This window comes from Pseudorca crassidens, chromosome 20 (genome assembly GCF_039906515.1).
Source record: "Pseudorca crassidens isolate mPseCra1 chromosome 20, mPseCra1.hap1, whole genome shotgun sequence".
NCBI lineage: Eukaryota > Metazoa > Chordata > Mammalia > Artiodactyla > Delphinidae > Pseudorca > Pseudorca crassidens.
This window is the reverse complement of record NC_090315.1, coordinates 60,318,175-60,342,932: the sequence shown is the minus strand read 5'-3', so window position 1 is coordinate 60,342,932 and position 24,758 is coordinate 60,318,175. Positions and strand designations below refer to the sequence as shown.

Here is a 24,758-nt window from a genome sequence, read left to right as displayed (position 1 = left end):
TCGCTCCGGCGTGAGCGCTGGCTGCGCATCAGAGGACCCAAGGTGATGACTGTTTTGGTCAGGAAGCTGGGGACATTGTAGCGGGGGAGGACAAGCCAGGGCACAGAGGTGCCGGCGAGGCCTCCCCCCAGCCCCCGCCCTTTATCAGTTTCCTCCTCCCCCTGGCTGCAGACAAAAGGCTGCCGGTACCTGGAGGCCGGGGAGACACTATGACACAGGATGTTCCCAGCATTTTGGATATTTCCTCTGCCGTCTGATTGATACGTCCTAGAGAAAGCGCTGGGATTCTCCAGGGAGCGCGGGGCTGTAAAAACTCCAAAACACAGTAATAACAAAGCCATAAATCTGGGGCTGCCACAGCAGCTCTGGGCTCAGGGCGACCAGCCCAGGCCACACAGTGCGGCCACCAGAGGCCCAGGGACTCAGAAGTGGTCAGAGTCCAAGGGACAGAACGTGGCGGGAGTGATGTTCTCCACGGGTGGTGGTTAGGGCTTGTTTTCATCAGGTGCGTGAGCTCATCCCGTGAGGCACAAATGGGACCTGGGTAGGCAGTGGCCTTGGGGCAGCACTGGGGTGTAGGGCCAAGGGCTCCAGGTTTGGTGCCCAGAAGAGAAGGTCTGGATCTTATCTCTGTTCTCTGTCAGACAAGCAAGTTGCTTGACTTTCCTCCTCATAAAATGGGGCTAATGATGACACCCGCTTATGGGATTTTCTTGTGAGGGTAAAAAGAGCCGATGTCTGATAGGCATGGAGGGTGATGCCGTGGAGACGGCCTGCACTCACTGCGTATCCACCCTCCCTCCTACCCGCTCTTCTCATGAGCACTGTGTCCTTTCTACAGACAGCAGCCACTGCAGGTGTTTTACAGAGAGGATTTAATATGGGGGTGTGGATTTGTAGGTGGTGGTTGAGTGGAGACATCAAGTAGGGACAGCGAGGTGCCACCTGGGTTAGCAAGAGCAGAAAGTCACCAGCACTCCCTGGGCTGGAGGAACAAGGGAGGGAATGGTGTCATGGAACCCAGCAGCCAGGGCTGCCTGGTGAGAGCTGGCACCTTCGTGGTCCTGTCTGCTGGGAACAGGGACCATGGAGGGAGGGACATTCCCACAGGAGAGGAGCAGAGAGAGAGCGGGAAGGAGAAATACTCCAGCTTTTCCCTCCTCTTGCCCTGCCCAGCTGCACCAGTGTCTCCCATTGGCTGAGCTTACCCAGGCGTCTGAGAGCAAGGGGGCCTGGGAAATGTAGTTCCCTGAGATACAAAGCAGTGAGAAGTGGGAGGGGACTGTCCTGACCAGCACAGACCAAAGGTCAGGTGGCTAATGATGGGGTTCTGGGGAGAGATTTCCTGGCCTTGCATCTCAGGTCCCCACTTCTTAGCTGAGTGACCTTGAGTGAGTTATATAACGTCTTTCGGCCTTGATGTCCTCATCCACAAACGGGATGGTGAACATTTTTAACGTATTGGGTTGTTATGGAGAGCAAACATGATAGCATACATGAAGCCACCAGCACACCCTCGGGAAACATCAGCCGGCACATACTTCAGAAAACTGGGTTCAAGCAGAGATCAGACCAAGGCCTGAATTCACCAGCAGACATTATCCAGCTCTCAGCATGGACCTGGTACATCTGGGCTTGGGCCCCTTTTCAAATAAACAGGTATAACAACCACTTTCTTGGGAAGGAATCACTCATAAAAGCTCACCACACCCTCTGCCAAGAATGACCTAAGCTCCGTGCTGAAGGTGGGAAGGAAACAGGTTGAGGGCATCTCCCCTGTCACCCACATGCTTCAGGGGTTAGAAAACCATTAGCTCTTACCACAGTGGAGACACTCAGCAATGGCCACCGGTCATCGGAAGTGCGGGCATAGCCCTGCTTCTCATTTCCCTGTTCAGGGATCTAAACGTTCCTGACACCCCGGCGTAGCCTGTTGGCGTGCTTCTCATCCTGGTTGAGTACACACTGAGCTCACAAGTGGGAAGAAAATGTTCCGTTTCTGGATGGGGGCCTCTGAAGTGACTTCTTCACTTCCTGGGCAGGTCTTGAAGGAGGCCATGGAGTAATTCTCACCGTGCCCTGGCTGAAGCCAGTGGGGGCGTCTGTTGCAGAGATGGGGAGAGGTGGTGTTGCTGAAATCCGCCCACCTGTTCCAGATTGCATGGAGGACCCCCAGGGATCAGATCATGTGAGGCACTGGCTCTTGTCTGGGCTTCCTGCCTTTGTCATGCCACTGACAGAGTGGGCTAGCTAAACCGAACGTGCCGGGGAACTGGGGAAAGCCAGATTTCAGATGTGTTTTGGATTGCTTCTCAACTAGCTCTAAGCTGAGCTGCGGTGTCTGACGTGAGATAAGCCTTTGTCTCAGCAAAGCATCCACAGAGGAGGTGATGATGGTGATGTGATGATGATGATAACGATGATGGTGATGATGATAGTGGTGACGATGGTGGTGATGATAAAGATAATGGTGATGGTGGTGGTGATGTTGATTGCGATGATGATGGGGGTGGTGGTGGTGATGTTGGTGTTTGTGGTGATAGCTGTCATTTTTAGAGTGTTGTCAGCCAGCGCTGTGCTAAGTGCTGTATACATTCCATTTAGTCCTCCCAAGAGCCCGGTGAGCCAGATGAAGAAACTGAGGCTCAGAGGAGTAAAGTAACCTGCCTGTGGTCACATCACTGATTGGTAGCCGGGTACAGTTGTAGCAGGTCTGTCTGGTGCCAGAGCCCACGTGCACCTGTACTACCTGCTGGCCCCGTGCCAGGCACAGTGCAAGACCTTGGGGATGCCGTGATCACTAAGATGCAGGAAAACGAGACCTGGAGCTCGAGGTCCCGGTGCAGTGAAATGAGACTTGCTAAAGAGCAGACTCTACCGTCCCGTCAAAGCCACCAGGGCTGCCAGACTCTGGGGACCAACCCCACCCAAGAGTGGAGAGCATAGACCGCCATCTTGGGAGGAGGTGGGAGGGTGGAGGTACCCCTTCCCCCAGCGTTTCCTCACACGTTATCAGAGAGTGGCTGGGTGATCAGTGGAGTCCGGGGGCCGGCAGGGAAAGGGAAGGAAAAGACAGCAGTGTGGATGTGTGTTGGAAGCTGCGTTTGCTGGACTGGAAGGCGCCGACAAAGAAACACGTAGTCCTGACTGCCAGCCCGGGAGGTGTGTGCACAGACCTGCGTGACATGGGCTTTGGGACTCAGGATTCCAGAACCTTCTCTCCCAGGACTTCAGACAAGAGACTGCACCTCTCCCAGCCTCGGTTTCCTTGTCTGTTCCCAGGGACTAATGGAGTAACTCCTCCTAGAGCTATCGCAGGCGAGAACGAACCAGCACCCAGGCTGCTGCAGAATGTGTCAGCTACGTCGGGATGGGGGCCTTGCCCTACTGTGACAGATCCAGAAACAGGCTTGGAGAGGCCAGGTCTAAGAGGCAGGGCCGGGGTGACAACTCAAGACCCCTGAGACCTGTCCCACGGCTTGGGCACAAGGCTGAGTGGCTTTACTGCCCTGAGTCCTTGCTGCACACTCACCTGTTGTCCCCAACTGCAGCATCATCTCCTTATTTTATATGGGAAACATAGGCATCATAGATTTATGACTTATTATAATACCATTTATGTAAAGAGAACTGAGTTCTCTTTTGGTCCGGGAACTACATGATGCCCCTGTGAGATGGTTGGGGACCCCCTGGTGAGTGGTGACACCAGGTGGGGACATGCTGGCCCAGCTGCCCCATCTATTCTTGAAGAAGCATTTGGCTTTAAGAACGAGAAGGTAGTAAAGAAAATGGGAGGGAAGCTGCCCTTTGCCTTCCACCTTTGGAACCACGGCAGGAAGAGCCCGCACTCGGGGCCGGGGCCGCCGGCGGGGCTGGAGGACTCCCACTCACCCTACCGTCAAGTCCTTCCTGTGACACCTGCGTGTGCAGACAGCAGGTGAGAAACTGCAGCTCAGGTGGGTGATGCTCAGGGTCACCGCTGCGGGGCCGGGATTCCCCTCCTGCTCTGCCTTCACAGCTCTTGGCCCCACTCCAGGCTGCCGCACAAGAGATAAGACTGCTGAGCGCACACCCAGCTCATCCTGTGGGTTAGGAAGGAAAGACTCCAGACACAGTTAGAAGTGTGTCGGGGAGAGTGGAACGGTCTCCGGAAATGTATTATCATCAGAGCTGGCCTCTTGCCTCCCGGGAGAGAGTACATGCGTGCTTATCGAGCCTGCACTCACCTCCCAACCTCCTGTATGAAGTCCTTTTCATCAAAATGAAGCCAAAAATCAGGAGTTGCTCCCCTGCATGAACTTTTCTTTCTGCTGCATTTTGAAGAGAATCCGAGAGGCCCCAAAGGAGGAGACCTAGGCACCCCTGGTTTAGGGGGGGTTCTGATCACCCAGTGGGTTCAGAAACTTCACCTACCTGCTCTGTGCCTCAGTTTCCCCGTTTGCAGACGGCCTGAGAACACAGGAGGGTATTGCGTGGAGGACCTCCAAGGTCCTCTCTGGGTGCCCAGATTCCTTATCCTGGCAAAGAAACCCCAGAGGAGGCAGTGTTGCCTTGTGGCGGAAAGCAGGGCCTCTAGAGCGGGACTGTTGGCCCTAAGGCTCTGACTGCTGGTCACGGGACATGCCCCAGCAAGGATCGGCGCCCCTTTCTGCGTCTCCTCTGCATCTCGCTCTTCCCTTCAAAGCCCTCCTTGTCGCACACAGATGCGTATTTCACATCTGGGTCCCTGTGAGACTCAGAGCTTCACTGTCTGTGACGCTCCTTCCCACGTGGTGATGGCAGAGGTGAGATGGAGCTGGGGCCTCGTGTGTGCTTTCTCCCTCTCGCTGGTCTGTGACCGCAGCCGGTCTTGGTAATGACTTCCAGGGAGCCCGGCGCCCTGCATCTCGTCAAGGCTTCTCCTGGAAGGCTGTGCCCACCATGGGCTGGGCAGGGCCCACGGCATCATGCGCTCCAGGTGTTGGCTGCAGCACTACCCCTCAGGGGTACTCGTGCGGCACCAGGAGGGGAAACCTTGCCTCAACTCCAGGAAGAAAAAAACCCGTTCTCCCCACTTTCCCAGAACCCAAGGGCTTCCACGCTTTGGGAACGTGTTGACTTTGAACCTGAGCCCATCGTGGACCTGGACATGGATCAAAGAGGGTGTATTGTTTTTCCTAAAAGCGTTGGGACAGATCAGATCAGCAGAATTTCAGGTGCTGTGACTCAGCGTTTCCTCTGCTGCTACCACCTTCCCTGCCGGCCGGGAGAGGAGGAATACAGCCCTCTTCCTCAGGGAGGCGCCCTGCACGGCGCTTAAGGTCGTGGGACTTGGCATCGACAAGATTCGGTTTAAATGTGCCTTTTACCAGCTGCTCAGGATGACCACGGGAGAACTCCTCTGCTTCCCTGAATCTCGGCATCTCTTATTTACAGTTGGGATGAGAGTGAGGGCCACACTCCTCACCACATGGTGTGGTCAGGATTAACAAGAAAATGGAAACTGCGCCCAAGTTCCTCGCAGGGCATTTGGCACGGACTGAATGCTCGCTTAGTGACCGGAACCTTCCGTCGCCTCTCCAGAGGTCGCCTAACACTCGGCTGGATCATCCCGAGCTTCCCTCTTTAAGCACCTGCTTCTCTTCACCGACAGCTTTCTTGGCTCAGAGATGGATGGGGGCCACGCAGGGGGTCAGTGCCCCCAGAGCAGCACGCCCCCTCCACCGCCACAGTGAGAGGCACGAGAAGGTGGGCAAGCAGCCAGCCCTTCTGTCCTTCAGGGAGATGATTCCAAGGTGCCTTCACACGGCTCCACGAGTATCCCCACCAGGCCAGCACCCCCGTTAACGCCAGCAGCAAGCTCTTCATCTTGCCCCTGGGTTGCCTCCTCCCTCCCGTTCTCACCCCCTCAGCCACCTCCAGGTGCTTCCTGAATTCACCTCCAAAATAGCTCACTGTCCCCACGTGTGCTTGGGGGGACCCAACCAAGACAGCACTCACTAAATAGTTGCGGTTATTATTATTCAAAGGGGCTGGATGCAGAATGAGATTAAAGTACTGGTCAAGCTTTGTCCTCTGGGTTACATCTCTCGTCTTATCTCTACGATGCCAGATGCCGATTTGGAAACACCCATGTCCTTATTATGCAGACTTTTGTAGAGCAGCTAATAGGTGTCCGGTGCTGGGTGGGGAGCGAGGGGCCCGGAGGCCCACGGGCAGCACAGGATCTGGGCTTCACCTCGGAATGTTGGGCGCTTTGGGGGGTTTGGGGTGGGAACCAATAGAGACCCTCACACCTGAGTTTTAGCATCGGGGGTCTGGAATCACCATGTTTTCTGGACTTTCTCATCTTTCTGGAAGGAGAACACATCGCTTTTGTAGGAAGGAAAAAAGATATTTGAAAGCTCCAAGAGTGGTGTGACAGGGAGCCTTGTGCAGGCGTTTGGGTGGGGGCAGTGGAGCTGGGCCAACTTAGGAGACAGAGGGTCAAGCTTCAGGATTCCTGTGAGAATCCTATAAAGCTCATGGACTTTGGCCACAGGAAAGTGGCCCCCTGCGTGGAATTCTGTACCCAGCTCCAGTGGGCTCACAGAGCCCCAAAGCCAGATGTGGGCCCAGCTATCACTCAGCTTGGCTGCATTTTCTAGCAGTTCAGGCAGGAGGTTCTGAGGACTCTGGAGCTCAGTACTTGACTGCCTTGATGCCGGGGAGGGCTGCCACCTTCCCTCAAGGGGAGCCCATGAGAGCGGAGGCATTGCTTGGCATGTTGGGGCCCAAGGAGGCCAAGTGAGGCTGGACACGGGCAAGACCTTCACTGCAGGTGAAGTAAACTTTCCCTGGCATCGAACCCAGCGTTGCAGGTTAGATTTGGAAAGAGCTTTGGAACCCGGGGACGACATTTGCACGCACGCGGCTGGTTGTCAGCAACACTGGTGGAGCCCTCTGTTCCCCAGGCTGGCGCTGGGCGGGGGGGTGAGGGTGGGGGTGGTGCTGGAGGTCTGTCCCTGCTCCGGGCCGCCTCATTCCATCTAAGCTGCCGCCGCTGCCGCCGGGCCGGCTCAGGGGACACCGGGCGTCTTGTGCAGGAACGCTCGCAGGCTCTCCAAGTCTGCTATTGATTTTCAAATTGCAAACAAGAATGTATTCATTCCCTGGGCTTCGCCATAGTCTTACATTATCCACTTAGAGTCACGTTACAAAAATAGCTTTAAACCATCTTACTTGAAATATTGGACACATCTACTCACTGACAGGGAGGTTTCGTTTGGTTGTCTAGCCGGGCTTTGGGGCATAACTTTTCACGCTGATGGTGTACACACCCGTCACTTTGACACAAGAGGGGATGTTGGTATTTATTTTTCCCTCGAGAAAATGATGGGGGAACAGGCAGAATAAAAAGAGTTTCCAGAACGGCCCACACCAAACCCTTGCCACGTCTCTGTGGGCATGGACTCTTTCCCGGGCCCTTGAATTCCTTTGGTTTGAGGGAAGAGCCCCTTTTCCAGCCCTAAAGAACGGGGCCTGCTGGAGATGTGGGCTCCTCTCACCCCTGGCTGCCCGCACTCCTACCATGTGGGGAGGCTTAAAAAAATGCCAGTGCCCGAGCCCCACCTGAGGCCCAGGAAGCCTTCATTCCCCACGGTCCTGACAGGCAGCCAGGTTGAGAAGCTCTGCTTCAGCCAGCCCTGCTCTTTGGAAGGAGAACGAGGTTGTCACAGCAGCTCAGACGCAGCAGCGTGATCGGTGATGTATCTGCGTGGCCCCCTTACTGGTTCCCAGCTCTCCTGCTCCCACCCTCGCCCAAGGCCCCCCCATCTCCCACCTGGTGAGCCCACCTTCTCATTTTATTTATTTTTATTTGTTTTTTGTGACACTCAATTCAGTTTTATTAAAAAACTCTTTGCTTTGAGATAATTGTAGATGCACATGCAGTTGTAAGAAATAATAGAGAGAGACCCCTGTACCTCTACCCAGTTCCCCCGTAATAGCCCCTGCATCAACCACTACAGTACAGCAGCCCCGACAGGAAGCCAACATAGACGCAGTCCATCCGCCTCATGCAGATTTCACCAGATTTCACTCATTTGTGTGTGAAATGCATGTGTGTGTGTGTGTGTGTGTGTGCGCGTGTGTATTTTGTCCTGAGCAGTTTTGTGACTTGGGTTCACTTGTGTGACCACAACCAGTCAGTACACAGGACAGCTCCGTCACATCCCAAGGATCCCTCGTGCCCCGTTTCATAGCCTCTGCCACCTGCCTCCATTCCTCAGCAGACACCAGCCTGTTCTCCATCTCTGTCATTTTGTCACGTCAAAAGTGTTATATAAATAGAATCACACTGTGTGTAACCTTTTGAGACAGGCTTTTTTCGCGCAGTGTCATTTTCTTGAGCTCCAGCTACATTGTTTGAGGTATCCGCTCCTTTTCATTGCTGTGTAGTATTCCCCATGGTGATGCGCTGCTGTCTGTGTAATACTCACCTTAGGTAAGACACTGGGCTTGTGTCCAGCTTTTCTCTATTTTGAATAAAGCTACTATGAACATACATAAATTTTCATGAAAACAAAAATTTTCATGAATTTCAGTGAAAATTTATGTGAACCCCATCTTCAAATTAGTCTTCCTGCTTGGCCTTTCGTGCCTAACAGTTCATTCTCCCAGGAACGTTGCCTTCACGATGCAAACCTGACCCTGAGCCTGACCCTCAAGAACTTCTCCGTACTCTTAAGACAAAGTGGGAAGTCCCTACCGTGACATCCGACACTGGCCTGGCCCCTGCCGCCCTCCCTCATGTACGGGTGTGCCGCTCAGAGCCCAGACTGTCGCCTGTTGGCTGGGTGCAAGCCTGCTCCATGCTCCATGGCTGAGGGCCGTGGGCAGTTAATTTATCCCTCTGTGCTTGAGCATCCCCCAACCTGGAAAATACAAACAAGCGTAGAGCCTACCTCCTAGACTGCTGTGAGGATGACACAACTGCACGTGTGTCAGGCTCTGAGCTCCATGGCTGGCACATGGTTAACATCTGATAAATGTTAGGCACTGCTGTCACCACCTGCTGGGTCCCCTCCCTCTCTGAGCTCCCATCACATCTGCTCTCCTTCCATCCCTCAGGCTCACTGTTCTCCCCCTCTAACCTTGGGGCTCTGGCACACACCATCCTGGCTTCGTGGGATGCTCTTCCTTTCCTCTCTTTCCCTGGTTAATATCGCTTCCTCCAGGAAGGCTTTCCTGACTCACTGGCCAGTTAAGGGGTCCTTGAAATTCACTGGGGCACCTACTAAGTTTTCAGGTCACTTACCACAGTTGCTGACCATCTGTGTATCTTTCTAGAATACAACTTCTACAAGGGCAAGAACTGGGTTTCCTTTTCCACTAAATGTTCCCACTTGGGTATAATAGGTGCTCAGTTAATGCTGTTTCATGAATGAGTGAATGAATGAATCTCACTGTTGGCAAAGTGGGCAGCACCCTCATGCCACTGCCTTTCAGCCGCCTGCCCTTTTGGGTGAGGTTGTGTGGTCCATACCCACTTGCCAAGCAATCTGCGCCCGGCGAGAACAAGCCTGGACCCTTCTCTTTGCTCCCCAGAAACATCTGGACTCTGCCTCTGCCTCTGAGCTGACCCAGGTCCACGTCCCTGCTCAGGGTGGACATTGCCTCTTCCTACCTTGGGGCTCTCCTCTGTCCTTTGGTACGTAGATCTCTTTATCTCTCTCTTTATTTCTGTATAGCAGCCTCTTCCCTTTTGTTTGTTTCTTTTTCGGTTGACGTGAAATTCACATAATATAAAATTAACTATTTTAAAGCAGACAGGTCAGTGGCATTTAGTGCATTCAGTGTGCTGTGCAATCACCCCCTCTATCTTGGTCCGAAACATTTTAGTCACCCTAAAAGGAACCCCCATACCCATGTTGCAGTCACCCCCACTTGCCCTCCCCCAGCCGCTGGAAACCACCGTCTTCTTTCTGCCCCTGTGGATTTACCTGTTCTGGACATTCCATATAAATGGCGTCATTCAGTATGGTCTTTTGTGACAGGCTTTGTTCACTCGGCGTGATGCTCTCTAATGTGTGTCAGGACTTCAGCCCTTTTAATGGCTGAGTGATGTTCCCTTGTATGCAGAGGCCGCATCTGTGTTTATCCATCACCCACCATGGTTGGGTTGTTTCCACCTTCATGGCGACTGTGATCAGTGCAGCTGTGAACATGTGTGTTCGTGTCTTTGAACACCTGCTCTCCACTCTAGGGTCCATACCTAGGAGTGCGAATGCCGGGTCATATACTAATTCTATTTGAACTGTTTGAGGAGCTGGCAGACTGTTGCCCACTGTGGCTGCCCCACGTTACATTTCCACTGCTTTGGTTTATATTTCTCTCCTGGTTTCTCCCAAACGTGACTGCTCTAGATGTCACCCCTGACCCCCGGCCCCAGCCGTCCTCTGGCCATCCTCCCTGCAGTGTCCACACCACCCCAGCTTCCCATCCCCTGCTTCACTTCCCCATGTGGACACAGTGGGGCTGCTTGTCTTGGTTGGAATCCTGGCCCTGCCACACACAAGTTGGATGCCGCTGGGGCAGTCACCGCCTTTCTGAGCCTCAGTCTCAATTTGTAACTTGGGGATGATGGAGTTGTCCTGAGGATTAAGTGAGCCATGCTGTAGGAGGTACTGCTCATCAAGGCTCAGTGACCATTAGCTGTAACTACTTAATACACATCCACTGTGGGCACAGAAGGAGTATCAGGCGTGGCCTCTAAAAGGCTCACCCACAGGGCCTAACTCTTGGAAGGTACATGGTTATCACTTACTGGTTCTGAGAATGACATGAAACAGCAATATAAGATGGAACCATGCTGGATTTTATGGTACAGATGGAAAATGAGCTATTTGAAAAGGACTTATAGTTCGTTAGTTTCCGATACGAAAATATTACTAATGTGGACAACTGGAGAACTGACCTAACCATGTTCTGTGACTCATTTGACCTTCTCAACACCCCTCCAAGGTAGCCGTTATTGTCCCATTTGGCTGACAGGTAAACTGACGCTCCAAGAGGGAAGGAATGTGGATAAGTGGGGGCAGCAGAAATGGGACCCAGGTTCACCTGGCTCCAGAAACCGCTCTCTGCACACTCTGAGTTCTTTCTCACGCACTCTTCCAGCCCCAAGACAGCCTTCCGTCTTTCCATGCTCTATGGGCACCCCTCTTGGGCAGATGGACACAGCAGAGGGCTGTGAATCTCCTGGATCCCAAAGTTTCCTTGGGCTGTCTGAAACGCTCCAACCCCTGAACAATATTTGTTTTTGCCCTCCTGCGAGTATTTCCATTTGCTTTGGATGGAAAAACAAGCCTTTCTGTTGTTGTGAACATTTCAAAGGGACCTGGCGGGCTGCAAGATATCCGCTGGAACGCCATACCAGGAACCGCGCGTTGATTCAGATGTATTGATTTTTATCAGCTTTTGACCCTATTTGTTTATGAAAAATATCTGACTCCCAAATATGGTTGCTTTGAAGCCATAAGAGATAAGAGCATGACTGTGTCCCCAAAGCGATGAGGCTCTTCTGTGCCCACAACGGGCACAGCGCGGCTGCTGGAGCATGGACTCGTGTCTGGGCATTTAGTGAAATCAGAGCCTGCCACATCCACACCACATCAATCCAGGGGGAGCTGGATGCCCTTGGGTGCTAAAAGGGGGAGTGGGAAGGTCTGTTTCAGGAGAGGAAGGCCATGAAATGGACACGAGCTCAGGCCGTGTCCATCAGAACCACGAGCCTGGACTCTGTGCCTGGGACCTTCTTAGTGAGGAGATGGCCAGGCAGCCGGGACCGTGCAGAGGGACGGCCTCTGAACTGACAAGGGAAGCTGTCAGGGTCTGTGGACGGAGGGTGGCCAGCACTGCAGCACCGTCACCGTGCCCCTCATCATCGGGACACTGGGGGGTGGACACAGCTGCCTTGCCTACTTTATGATGTTATTGGCAGCTGCAGTCACCTGTGTCAGCAGATGTGTACTCTTTCACTAATTCTCAGACAAGGCAGCTTCTGGAGCGCTACAGGGGAGCACATCCACCTCCCGGCCCCTGTCTGAGAACACTGAGAATACCTGAAGCACGGGACAGTACCCTCACCTCAGAACTAGTGTTGGTGTACCAGTGAGAAAACAGCACTGGTCTCAAAGTAAAATCCACAAAAGATAAGATAAATAAAATGGGGTCCATCCTCACAGTGGAATATGACTCAGCCACAAAAGGAGTGAAGTGCTGACGTAGCTACCACGTGGATGAACCTTGGGAACGTGCTGAGTGAAGAAAGTCAGAGGCCAAAGACCACGTATCAGATGAATCCGTTTATCAGGACACGCCCATAACAGGCAGATCTACGGAGACAGAAGGCAGATTAGTGGTGGCCAAGGACTTGGGGAGATGGGGGTTTGAGGGCTATGGCTAAAGGGCACTGAGTTTCTTTGGGGGTGACGAAAGTATTCTAAAATCGACTGTGGTGACGGTTGCACAACTCTGTGAATAGACTAAAGCCCATTGACTTCTACACTTTAAATGGGTGGGTTGTCGGGTGTGGGAATGACATCTCGATAAAAGTGTTAGAGAGACTGAGGGGTGGGAGTTCCTGAGACTGAGCCTTTTGTCCAATGTGACTTCCTGAGAGGATGGCTGTCGGCACCCCTCCCTGAACTCTGAGCCCGTTGGCTGTGTGTGTGTTTGCGTGTGTATGTGTGCGTGCACATGTCTGTGCATGTGCGTGTGTGTGTGTGTGGTATAGGAATGTCGCCTGGGCCTGCTGTTCTGAGGCGCACACTTTGGTGAACCTGGGGTAGGGAACTGGCTGACGGCTTCTTTTCTCTGTGTTTTCATGTTGAAATGGCCCTCAGGTGTGTGTGGACCTGAATTCACACGTTTGCCGAGTTTGTATCGGTTTGCCGGGGTGTCCACGCACCCTCTGCTGGGGAGGGGGTCCTGCACCCTCCTCCCTGGTCTGAGAAAATCTCTGCCATTTCCTGCCTTTGCTCACAGATACCCACATGAAACACCCCGCTTCCTCATTCCCCTTACTTTAAGCACAGCCTCTGATAACCTGTGACCCAGAACAAATCAGTCTGTGGTTTGTTCGGACCAGTGGACCTCCCCAAAGTCCTCATGTTGTAACTTAAGCTCCCTGTCACCTTTGAAGGCTGACCGGGCTGAACTTTCTCTGCCTTTCCCGGCGCGTGTGTCCTGTCTACACAGCACCCGGTTTTGGTGGTGGGTGCCCGGAGTGGGATTGCTGTACCAGAGGCTGCCAAATGGCTGTGTCCATGGTTGTGCCACTGGATACGAGGCCAACAGCGTCCACGTCGGCACACACTGCACGCCTGGTGGGTGTGAAGCAGTGCAGGGGTGATTAGTAACGATGGACCCCTGTGCAGACGCTTACTGGCTTTTGGACAAACCTCCTCTCGGGGTCAGTCCTTGTCTCCACACTGTCCATTTAAAACAGCCAAAGGCCTCTGTCCCTCCCTCCATCCCTCCCCAGGGTAACTTCTGCGGGAAGTCGGGTCCCTCCTCCTGTGTGTGCCTTATACCCCTACCGCTCCCACAGGAAGTATGCGTTCCTGCTCCACAGTGATAGCGTCAACTGTAAAACTGGAACTTTGCTTTCAATGTTCCCACCCATCCAGTGCTCCTGGCTTCCTGTCCAGGGACGCTTCTATCCCCTCACGTTCACACCTCATTCGCACACCACATGGCACCCACACACACCCTTCACACACACCCCCTGCTTCGCATTCACACCGCGCCGCCTTCCATCTGCCCCAGGCCCGTAGCAGCCCAGTTTTTCTGTCCACGGCTCTTGAAGGGAAATGGTAGAGGAGGAGACTGGATAGGAAATTCGTGCACCAGATATCACCTGCTGTGGTCTGAATGCCTGTGTCCCCCTGAGATTCACATGTTGAAATCCTAACGATGCTGTTGGGAGGTGGGGCCTCTGGGGGGTGATGAGGTCACAGGGGTGGAGGCTCGCGAAGGGGATTCGCGCCCTCGTAAAAGAGACCCCGCAGGCTCCCTCCCTGCTTCTGTCCCGTGAGGACACAGCGAGAGTCTGTGACCCGGAAGAGGGCTGTCACTCGACGGTGCTAGTGTCCTCGTCTCGAACTTCCAGCCTCCAGAACTGTGATAAATGGGCTTCTGTTGTTTCTACGCTACTCAGTCTGTACTGTTTTGTGATAGCAGCCCGAAGGGACTCAGACATTAGCCCACAGTCATATGACTTCATCCAGTCTTCACAGGTACCCAGTAAGAGAGGGGTACTGACTTCACTTAAGAGATGTGCCGAATGCAGCTCAGAGAGGCTAAGTGCCTTGTCTAAGGGCACACAGCTGGGAAGAACCAGAACTGTGCTCTCGCTCCTAGGAAGAGGGGCGTGGTCAGCACAGTGGGCCCAGCAGATCTTGAGCTCCTCCCTGTAGCCCTAAGGATGCACTCGGACCAGCCGCGATGAAGTGCGGCTCCTGAACTGGCCGTTGTGCAGCCAACAAGCAGGGCACGGGCCCCGCAGCCGGACCCACAGCGATCTTAGATACGAATCCGCCTGCTCGCCCCGTTGCGGGGGATGGTGCAGGACATCAGTCTGAAGTGGTTTGGGCTGCTCGTCAGCCTCCGAGCCTCACACAGCTTAACTCCGCGTGACACGGACCTTCTGAACACTGCAGCGTGCTGTGAAAGTCAGGATCGTCTCTGGCGGTTAGAGACCTGACTCACCCATTGTTCCCTGCTCATCGTCACCTTAGGAAATTCTTCCCAATGGGGCTCCTGCAGGTTCGGGCAGAGGGGCCTCCCGGTGACCCACACACCAGGTGTCCGGTCACCTCTCACATACTGGGGAGGCTCACTTTCCAGAATTCATCAGAACAGGCTGGTCTTTCCTGGAAGGAGCCCGGCTCTCCCAACACTTCCTGGATCCGCAAGTTCAGGGATTCACCGGTGATCTTTCTCAACCTTTATTTATTTCTCTCCCTTTATTATTTTTGGATTCATGTAAATGAAATCTGTCTCTGGCTTCCTAAAATGGATGAAAGGCTTGCTTGGGTCAGAAGCTTCAAAGTCGGTTTTGCTGGAGAAAAACCGATACGAGACTCTGCAGCGTTTTTTAACCCTCACACCTTCTTGGTGTGAGATGAGGGGGGAGGAGAGAAGGATGGGAAGCCGGGGACGAGGATGAGCCTGAGGGGCACGAGGTGCTCCCATCGCCGCAGCTGCGTCCAGACAGTCGGAGGGGGGAAGGGGACCTGCGGGCACGTGTCTGGAGCGGGACATCACTTCGCTCCCATCCCACTGGCCAGAGTCTAGACACAGGGTCACACCCGCCTGGCACCTTGCACCTTTAGTAAGAACGGCATCTGGGATGGTGAGTCTCTGGGAAGGACGGTCATGCCTACTAGTTACAGTTAATATTATCCCCTAAGAAGGAGAATGGATACTGGCGAGAACTAGCAACTTCTGCCTTCACGCGCATCAGGCTGGTGTTAATCTGGGGACAGATATTCTATCTGAGACACCCAGAGAAGTCAGTGCGCAGGGGCACACACCCCTTTCGTGTGCAGCCGAGATGTGCCTTCCCCTCCCGGTCGTTCTGTGCCTCGAGGTGTAACCTCCCATTGTCTCGGTTTGGATTCCCCCAGCACAGACCAGGGTCAAGTTTGGGCGCGCCTGTTTGGAAGGTGACCTCAGGAGGCATCGGGGAAGGAGAGGTGGAAGAGAGGGGCCAGTGCCGGGTACATTCTTGGCCCTGTGACCACGGTGAGAGCTTGGGGGGTACTGTGTGGATCACCCCCGGAGTTTCTCAGCTGCTCAGCCAGGGAGCTGGGACGTTGCCCACCAGCGGTCACTGTCACTGACTGAGGACTGCTCCCAAGGACAGTGGCCCCTGGCAATTCTGGCCTGCCCGTCTGCGAGCGGGCCAAATACTCGTCTGTAGCAGAGGAAGCGCCCATAAAAGGCCGCAGGCACCGGAGGAAGCCATTGCTGTCTGGGACGACGCCTACCGAGGGGTACAGGCTGGACACCGACAGTGATGCTCCAGCCGTGTCCTGAGCTGACAAAACCTTCCCGGGTCCCCACGGAGCCACTCTCTGCCTTCCAGCTGTGAGCTGCTGACTGGACAGCTTTGTGGCTTGGACAACTGCAGGGAAGCCTTCTGTTGTCAGCAGTCTGAGGGGGTGCTTGTAGTTTCTCTGCGGCCCCCAGGCACTCCTTCGCCTGGCCCTGTCCTTCAGGAAGGTGGGGTGTAGTTTGCTGGGGTTGCAGTAACAAAGCACCACACATGGGGGCTTCAACAGCAGAAATGTCCTCTCCCACAGGCTGGAGGCCCCAAGTCTGAGACCAAGGTGTGGGCAGGGCTGACTCCATCTAAGTCTGCGAGGGGGACCTGCTCCAGGCCTCCCCAGCTCCGGGGGTTCCCTGGCCATGCTGCGCTCTTTGCCTCGTAGACGTGTCACCGTGATCTCCGCCGTCGTCTTTAGGTGGCCTCTCCCTATGTGCCCTCTGTGTCCGCAGCCCCCCTTTTATCAGGACGCAGTTGTATTAGATTGGAGGCCCACCCTCGTCAATATGACCTCATCTTGACTAATTATATCTGCAAGGATCATATTTCCAAATAAGGGCACATTCTGAGGTACTGGGCGTTGGGATTCCAACATGGGAACTTGGGGAGGACACGGTTCAACACGTAAAGGGTGGGAGAAGGCGGCAAAGGGGGCTGCCACGTCGCGTGCGAGGGGATTTGATTCAGGTCAGCATAGGCCCCCAGGCAGGTGGGGGTACGTGCCGAGGTCACCTGCCGAGCAGGGCACCAAGCGTTTCATCTGAGACCCTTGAGGTTTGAATGAACGGGCTCCCTTCCACTCGTGTGGCTTCACCACTGCCCTTGGTTGTGAACACGAGGGCCCTTTGGACTTCATCCAGCTCTGTTGAGGCAGCCCCGAGGGTCCTCCCTGAACCGGGGGCAGGGAGGTGGGGTGTGGAGCTCCCATGAATGGCAGGTGGAGCAGAGTCTGTGGTGAGTGGCTCTACTGTGCCTGTTTCAGCCTCCGGGCGGCGGGGGGTGAGGGAGGGGCGGAGGGGCAGGCGGAGCGAGGTTGTCTTACGCTCCCCACACAGACTCAGAACCGGAACGCGGTCCAGGGTTTCAGCCTTGGAGTCCCCAGAGCTAGTCGCTAGCCGTCCTCCTCCCCCTGGAGGATAATGCATTTAAAACTTCTGAGCTGTCTAGACTTGTTATCTGGCCTCTAATTCCTGAGAGCCCAGAGCGGGCAGCAGCGGGACTGTCGAGATAGCAAGAGGGTGAAGTCATTGGTGTAAATCCTGAGGCAGGAAGTCAGTTCCAGGGACGATGGATGAGCGTGGGCCGGTGCCCGCACAGGGGGCAAGATAACGCGTCTAGACTCCGCTGGCCGTTTCCTCCTCTTCCTTTAGGTGTCCTATCGGCTGCCCCGTGGCCTTCCTGCTCGCTCTTCCCGTGCCTCGCAGGAGACACCCTCTCAGGAAGACCTCACTTCATTTTCGGTGTAGGGGGCTCTGGGTGACGTGGCCTCGCTGGGGGTGGGTACCTTCCCTAAGCCACAGCGACGGCGGGAAAGGCCAGGCTGGCCTCTGTCACTCTGTCATTTCTGAGAGTTCAGTGGGTTAGGGGAAAAATGACGTTTTCTCTCGCCGTTATCCAAAGGTCAATGGAAGGTCATTGGTGGGATCTGGAGGAGACAAGTTGATGTCCGACAGACCCAGAGATTTCCACAAGTCCCGGGGAGAAAAGAGCCTGGAGCAAGTCTTATCTAAAAGCCCCTGGGAGCTGTGGAACGCTGCATAAGCTGCATAACCTCCTACTTCCGGAAAGTGTGGCTAATTTTGTGGGCCCCTGTGCATGCTGGGCTATCCTGAACCCTGGAGTTGGGGTTGGGAGTGAGGTCAGAAGGTCATTTGGTTCACTCCCCTGCCTCCAGGCAGGATTCTCCCAGCAAAGAGTCGTGGTGTGTGCTCCAACAAGCAAGGACACAAGTGGTGGCTTGGGAAGAGAACAGACCTGCGAGCGCCTGCAGAGAGTGATGACGTGGTGACCCTGCCAGCTGTCCAAGTCTGCGAGCCCAGCTAGCGCTTTGGGGTTTGAACCAGTTGTGCGGAGATCTGTGGGGCACATCTGTGGAGAAGAGCACAGTGTGTCCAGAGAGCAGCCACCACTGCTGTGGCACCAAGCACACAACATCAGTGACAACAATAAAAGCGAAAATGTCTTGAGCACTTGCCATTCGCTAGTTTATGCCGAGTGGCTACATGTATGCATTTAATCTCTTTAATCATCACATAAGCCTGTAAGCCCATGAGGGCATCCTATTGCATTTATCCAAACTGAGGCTCAGAGAGGAAAGGTATCTGCCCAAGAAGGAGAGGTAGAGTTTGGACCCAGTTGGAGCTGACTTCCGAGCCCAGGGTTGAACAGCTAAATGCTTCTGCCATGTGAACATACCATGTGTGTTCTGTTCTGTTGCACAGGTGGGGGCGGCTGAGGGTGGCCCAGGTTAATAGACAGGATGGCCAGGAGGCCAACCCACATCTTTAGATCCCAAATCCTCCATTGCTCCACTGGGCCCCTCCTGTCCCACCACAGGACAGATGCAGAGGCGCAATGCCCTCTGGCAAAACCTGTTGCTCTTTTCTGACCCGTGAGGCATGTGGAGGGGGGCCCCCTCCATGAGGGTTTATCTTTCCTACCCTCCTTTAAATGAGGATGATCCAGCACCTACTATGCTTCCGGTATAGATGTGAGAGAAAGCTCCGGGGTGTGAAAGGTGGTCAAAATCAGCAAGGAGAGTGCTTCTAAAGATGCAGAAGGACCTGGAGTCTCACCCAGCCGTGAACAGAGCCTCAGGCTGGAGTTGGACCCCACAAAGGGGGTTGCAGAGACTGTGAGGAGGAAAAAGGAGGGCGAGCCTGAGAGTGCCCGGCAGTCCCAGATGGCCATGGCGGGGATGCTGCCTATGGGAAGTGGGATGTTTATCATGAAGGCCCTTATCATTAAGTAGGGGGCCTGTTAAATAAATAGATGATGAATGGGCCGTTCAAAGGAATAGTATGCAACCATGAAAAGGAATGAGGTTTCTTTATATAACAATATGGAATGATCACCAAAGTAGTTGAATGAAAAGCAACAAGATTGTGTGTGTGTGTATACTTACACACGTAAGTGTACATACTCATATACTTACATGCACATAATTATATGTTTATATTCCTAAAAGATCTCTAGATATTGGTAGCCCTGGGAAGGTGTCTGTGGGAAATGGTGAGAGGGAGATACCTTTTTATGTCTTGAATTTTTGGCCATGTGAATATATGACCTTGAAAAGGAATTAAAAAGCTCCATGCTATCCTCTAAACTTGGGTGGCCTCTTGAGTAATACGCAACCCCCTTTATGCCCAAGGACTCTTGCCGTCTCCCCTGGGTGTCCCAGAGGTGAGCGAGGGGCCCTTCTGTGGGCAGTGAGAGTAAGCCTGCGTAAGGGGTGCACAGTGCCCGCCTGTCCCCGTCTCGGCTCCCAGGCACCCCCGCCCTGCCCCTGGCTGGTGCTGCTTGGCTGTGGGCCAAGGATGCCCAAGCACAGAGGGAATTCTGCAGCACTGAGGTCCTAGAACCCACGCAGAAACCAGTGCCCTCAGCCCCCCGAGGGCCCAGGCGGCTTCCTGCAGGCTTAGAAAAGAGTTCTTTTAAGAAGTTTAAATGCCTTCTCCCAGGCAGGGGCCGGAATCCTGAGAGGGCAACACCCAAGGATTTATTGGCCTTCCCAGGGCTCGGGCTTTTTGACGGCCCCATGAGAGAGGCAGGGGGTCAGGGGTTATCTCCGGGTGGGCAGCTGGGGGCTGCCTGGGCCCCCTCCCTCCTGCGGCATCTGCTAGAACCATTAAGGGGTCCCTCCCTAGAAGTGCCCGGCTCGGGTTTCCTACCTCCGAGCTGCCAATACACTGTGCAGACCCCGGGTGGGGCGAAATGGACGTTTCTCGATTAAAATGAAGAGGGACAGTGCGCAAGAGGGACAGATGGGGAGAGGAACAGCGGAGAACAGCCCCCGCGGAGATAAGTGTGAGGCCACTGGAGCGTGGCCGCTGTGGAGGCCCTGGGGGGGTGAGGGGACATTTGTTCTAGCTGCAGTCAGTCCTAACAAATGGTAGCGTGAGGGCCGTGCGGGAGGCCCTGGGACCCACCCGTGAGAAGTCAGAGACGAGACCGCAGGATTTCGAATTCCCGGTTCAGCCTGCTGGAAGGCAGTGCGGTGAGGGTCAGGCGGTCCCCACTGGGGAGCCTTGGAGGAGTTAGGCCATGCTCTGGGCCTCTGTTTTCACATCTGTAGAATGGGACTAATAATAATTCCTCTTTCCTGAGAGTGTCGGTGATTACCTGAGATGCTGCAGGGCAAATGCACGGCCACAGTAGCAGCCAGTCTCCCTCCCAAGAGCTTTACTCAGGTGGCCCAGGCAGTCCCCACAAGAATGCCATGCGGGGGTTCCAGAGGAAGCAGTTGAAGCAGAGAACCGAGGACCTTGCCCAAGGTCTCGGAGCTAGTGAGTGGTGGGGTCTGGATTTGAACCCAAGCCCCTGCTGGGTGGTCTTCATCCATCGCCCGACTGCAGCCAGACCTCTTTCCCAGCATGCCACTAACCCAAGCCCCTCGTTTCAGGCCCACGGGATGGTGATTTTCCTCAGCCAGCGGGTTCCTGTGTGACTTGAGTGCAGGTAAGCTTTGATTTAATGTCCGTGGTTATTTCTCAGACTCCGGTGAACCTGGAGGATGCCCTTTCTCAAGGCCCAGAGAGGGAGGAATCCATCCTTTCCACAATCCCCAGAGAGATTTATGCTGTTGGCGGGCCGGCCATGCATTATTACATTTCCTTCTCTTTCATTAATCATCCTCCGGCCCTCGTTCCTCCTGACAGCCAGGAGAGCTCACAAGCCCAGGGTCTTGCTGCCGATTAGGATGCGGCCGAGCAGGCCGGCGCTTATCTCTGGGAGAGAGCTCAGCGCTGCCTTGATGGAAGGGCAGCAGCTCCCGCATCACCACCCCTTCAGGAAGGAAGCCCGCCCTCCCCAGCAGCCAGGTGCTGACGGGATGGCCCAGCAGGGCTGCTGCAGAAACAAGTGCTGACTCGCGGGCGCCTGGTCCACATTCACGCTGGGACAACGATAATCACTCCCTTCTCGCCGTTTCTTGAGAATTTACAAGGTTGCCGTGCCAAACGCTGTACTCCGTTACCTCGTGTTTAATTGTCTCAACGCCCTCTAAGGGGCACACAGCTCATCACCCTTCCTGCACGAGGAAACGCTGGTCCAGGGAGGCGGGAGGGACAGGCCCCCGTCAGCGAATAGCACAGCTAGGGCGCCTGGGGGTCCTGCCCTCCACTGCCTTCCGTCATGACAGGCCATGGGATTCCGTTTTCAAGCCTTTTCTTAACAGCCTCACGGAGATATAATTTGCGTCCATACAAGTCACCCATGTGACGTGTACAATTGAGTGGTTTTTAGAGTACTCACAGATATGTGCAGCCATCCCCCAGTAAATTTCGGGGCAGTCTCATCACCCTCAGAGCACCCCTGCACCCTTCAGCTATCACCCCAGCCCCCTCATTCCCGAGACCTACGACCCCCAAGTCTGCTTCCCGTCTCCATGGTGCACAACTGGTTAACAGACAGCCGTGGACTAGATGCTGGCCATCGCCCGTCGTGTCTCCTCTGTCCTGGTTCCGAGTCACCACTACCTCCAAGGCCCCCTGGGGTGCTTGGCCAGCCCGAGCGGGGTGTGTCTGAGCCCTGGGGGCCACCCTTGCTGGCTGGGTAGAACTGGTGGCATGGCGGTGGGGGGGGGGGACACTGGGATAACTCAGGGAGGGGGCCGCGGCCCTCAGGGAGCTTAAGGCCCGGTGGGGGTGGAGAGGACGGGGGTGGGCAGGCAAGGCCCAAGGGTTTGCGACTTGGGGCCAGTGGGCAGTGAGGAAGGAGAGGGGACCACAGGCACACAACATACGTTTGAGTTGAAACGTGAGGTGCAGTGGGAGGTGGGGTCCAAGTGCAGGGAGGCGGGGGCAGGGGCCTCAGGAAGGGAAATGGCCGAGGCCAGAGAGCAGGGTCCCTCTGGGAACTGCAGAGAACTCACCGTGAAGCCCAGGAGGACCAGTGGCGGGGGCGCAGACAGGAAAGGGGGCAGGCGGCTTGGAGGCAGGACCGGAAATGTGAGGCCACTGAGTCTCAGAGGGGAAGGGGCTTCCTGTGAGCCCCTCAGTTATAGGACCTTCTTCTCTGTGCTCTGTGCTCTGAGATCCTACCGCAGAACCCAGGCCTGAGGCTGTCAGGGCCAAGCTGCCTGCCTGGACTCTCTTGCTAAATGCTGCACCATATTTCACATCTGAATGACTCCTTAATACTTACTAATCAGGAGAAGTCCAGATTGTGTCTTCCTTCTCAATGTCAGAAGGTCTGAGTCCCTCCTGGCAACCACTGGATCATGTGCCCTTGGTGGGCATGACCCCATGATGCTCCCTCTTGCACCTGACTCCAGGCCGTGGGTTCCTCTTCTCCCACCTGGCCAACCCCACTCATCCGTGTCACCTCCGGGCCCTGTCCTTTATTTGAAAGTGTTCAGAGTGGACATTTCACCAGGCTCTTGCCAGCAAGATGGCGCCTTCATGCAAAATACAAACGTCAGCCCCTCTGGATGGACAGATGGCTCCAAAGTGCCCCCCCGGGCAGATGGATCCTGAAAAAGTGCGCCTTCCTCGGGGGGCTGATGTGGGGTGCAGGGTGCCGGGCAGGGCTAGCAAGCCTGTGTGTGCAGAGCAGGGCCTCGTCTTCCTCAGCAGCCCCTCTCTGATGGGTAGGCAAGCCCGGAAGCCTAACTGAGAAGAGACAGTGCTTATTGAGCTCCTACAGTTTGCTACCAGCACGAGGGCCAGGAGATGAGGATGGAGCCGGTGGCCTTGCAGCATTCCAGCGTGGATGGGGAGGGAGAACCCACGGCTCCCCTGGCCTCTTGCAGGCTGGGTTTCCTGCCTGGCGCTGGGAATCCAAGGGGGGGTAGGGGTGGGCGGGTGAGGTTCCCCCTGCCCCCTTCCCCCACTGGCTTCCACACCATCCGTCAGCCCACGGCTCACCTGTGAAACCCAAGGCTGGGAACCAGAGCGCTGTTCCGTTACCAAATCAAGATTTATCGGAACATGACAGGCCTGCAGGGCTTTTATGATGTGCATGGCGCCAATCCCTTCTGTTAACCTGCTTGTCCCTGGTGGGGTGGGGCGTTTTACGACTGCCGACACCACTCCATCTGCTCCTGAGCTTGTGGCGTTCTGACAGTGAAGACAAAATGTCCAGCTTTGTCCGGGCCCCGCGGGCTGGATTATCACTTCGGCACTTGAGAGCTCAGCCCGCTTCCCCCCGGAGCAAGACCCCCGGGCGGGATCTCGGGCCCCGCCCCTTGGCTCTGCCTGCTGTGAATGAAATTCAGATCATCGCGCTCTGACAGTCCCGTGAATTATCTGTTTTCCAACCTGCCTCCCTGGATCTTTCATCTCCATAGCAGAAGCCACGTCAGGGTGTAAAGAGGGGGTTTCTTCTCGTGAAATAATCCATTGACGTCTCTACAAAGGCCCCCGTGACACCCAAATTGCCCGAGCCTCAAGGAAGAAAGACACGATTTGGGGGCCATTTGGAACCTCTTTAAAAAGAAGGGCAGGGCCTCCCGGGGGCTGCCTGCTGGCGAATTACCATTCCAGCAAGGTGGGAGGGTGTCCAGGCCCGGGACACTGGGCCAGCGCTTCAGCGATCTGGTTAAAGAGTTAAGCCCATCAGGAAGTTGGAAGCTTGTGGATGCGCTGTGCGTCCTCCTCGTCCAGTGCACCGCTGCTGGTGTCCGTCCAGAGCGAGGACGCGGAAGGGCTTTTTCCATACTAAGTGACAGCACTTGCTCTCCGTTTACCTGTCAACAGTTGTTCACGGACTGCCATGTGCCGTGAGCCCTGGCGTCACGGAAACCTAAGTCTGAACCCCCAGGTTGGCCTTCAACAGCTGGTGACCCCAGGCAGGCCACGGGACCCCTCCAAGCCTCAGGTTCTGTGTCTGTAGCAGCACCCAGGTCACGGGGCAGCTTGGAGGCCACGCAAGACTGTGGGCAAAGCACTTAGCGAGGCATGCAGTAAGCGATCAGGAAGCACTCGAGACGCTTGCCCCGGCGATGGCGAGGACTGCCGCCACTGCTGCTCTTTCATAGACCTCACCTGGAAAATACGTCCTGGGCCCTAAAGAGCTACGGAAGGCCCTGTGCGGGCCTCCCCTGGGCCTGGCTGCCTCCATCCTGGGATTTGCAGGTGCTCCTGTGTCCCAGGCCCTAACGGGGCCTGCTTACACCAGGGCCTCAGCCTGCAGCTGGGGCGGGACCAGCCAGCTGAGCAGCTGGGGAGGCAGCCCTGTTTGTTGGCCTTGGATGGCCTGATTGTTTTTATTTGCAAATGAAAAGTAAGAACCACGCGCCCAGGCCAGAGCAGCGTGATTTAGTCCTCAGTGTCTCCTCCGGCCTCTCTATCCGGAGGCCCGCAGGACACGGATGCCTGAAGCAGTTCAAATAACTGAACCTGCTGTGACCTGGGCTGAGACGGAGAGAGTGTGTGCTGGGGTGGCTGCCGAGAGGCATGGGGCGCCGTCTACTCCGGGAGCTTCTCGGCAAGCCTCTGCAGCTTGGGAGAGAACAGAGATCTGG

At 55.2% G+C, this 24,758-nt stretch overlaps 1 long non-coding RNA gene across 1 annotated transcript in view; it reads left to right on the top strand.

Moving 5' to 3' along the window:
• LOC137214510 (uncharacterized) overlaps nucleotides 1–24,758 on the top strand; it is a 153,896-nt gene that overhangs the window by 86,993 nt on the left and 42,145 nt on the right. The window contains exon 6 of the long non-coding RNA XR_010938935.1: nucleotides 20,697–20,752. This is a non-coding gene — a long non-coding RNA (uncharacterized lncRNA). The remainder of the gene's footprint in view (nucleotides 1–20,696; nucleotides 20,753–24,758) is intronic.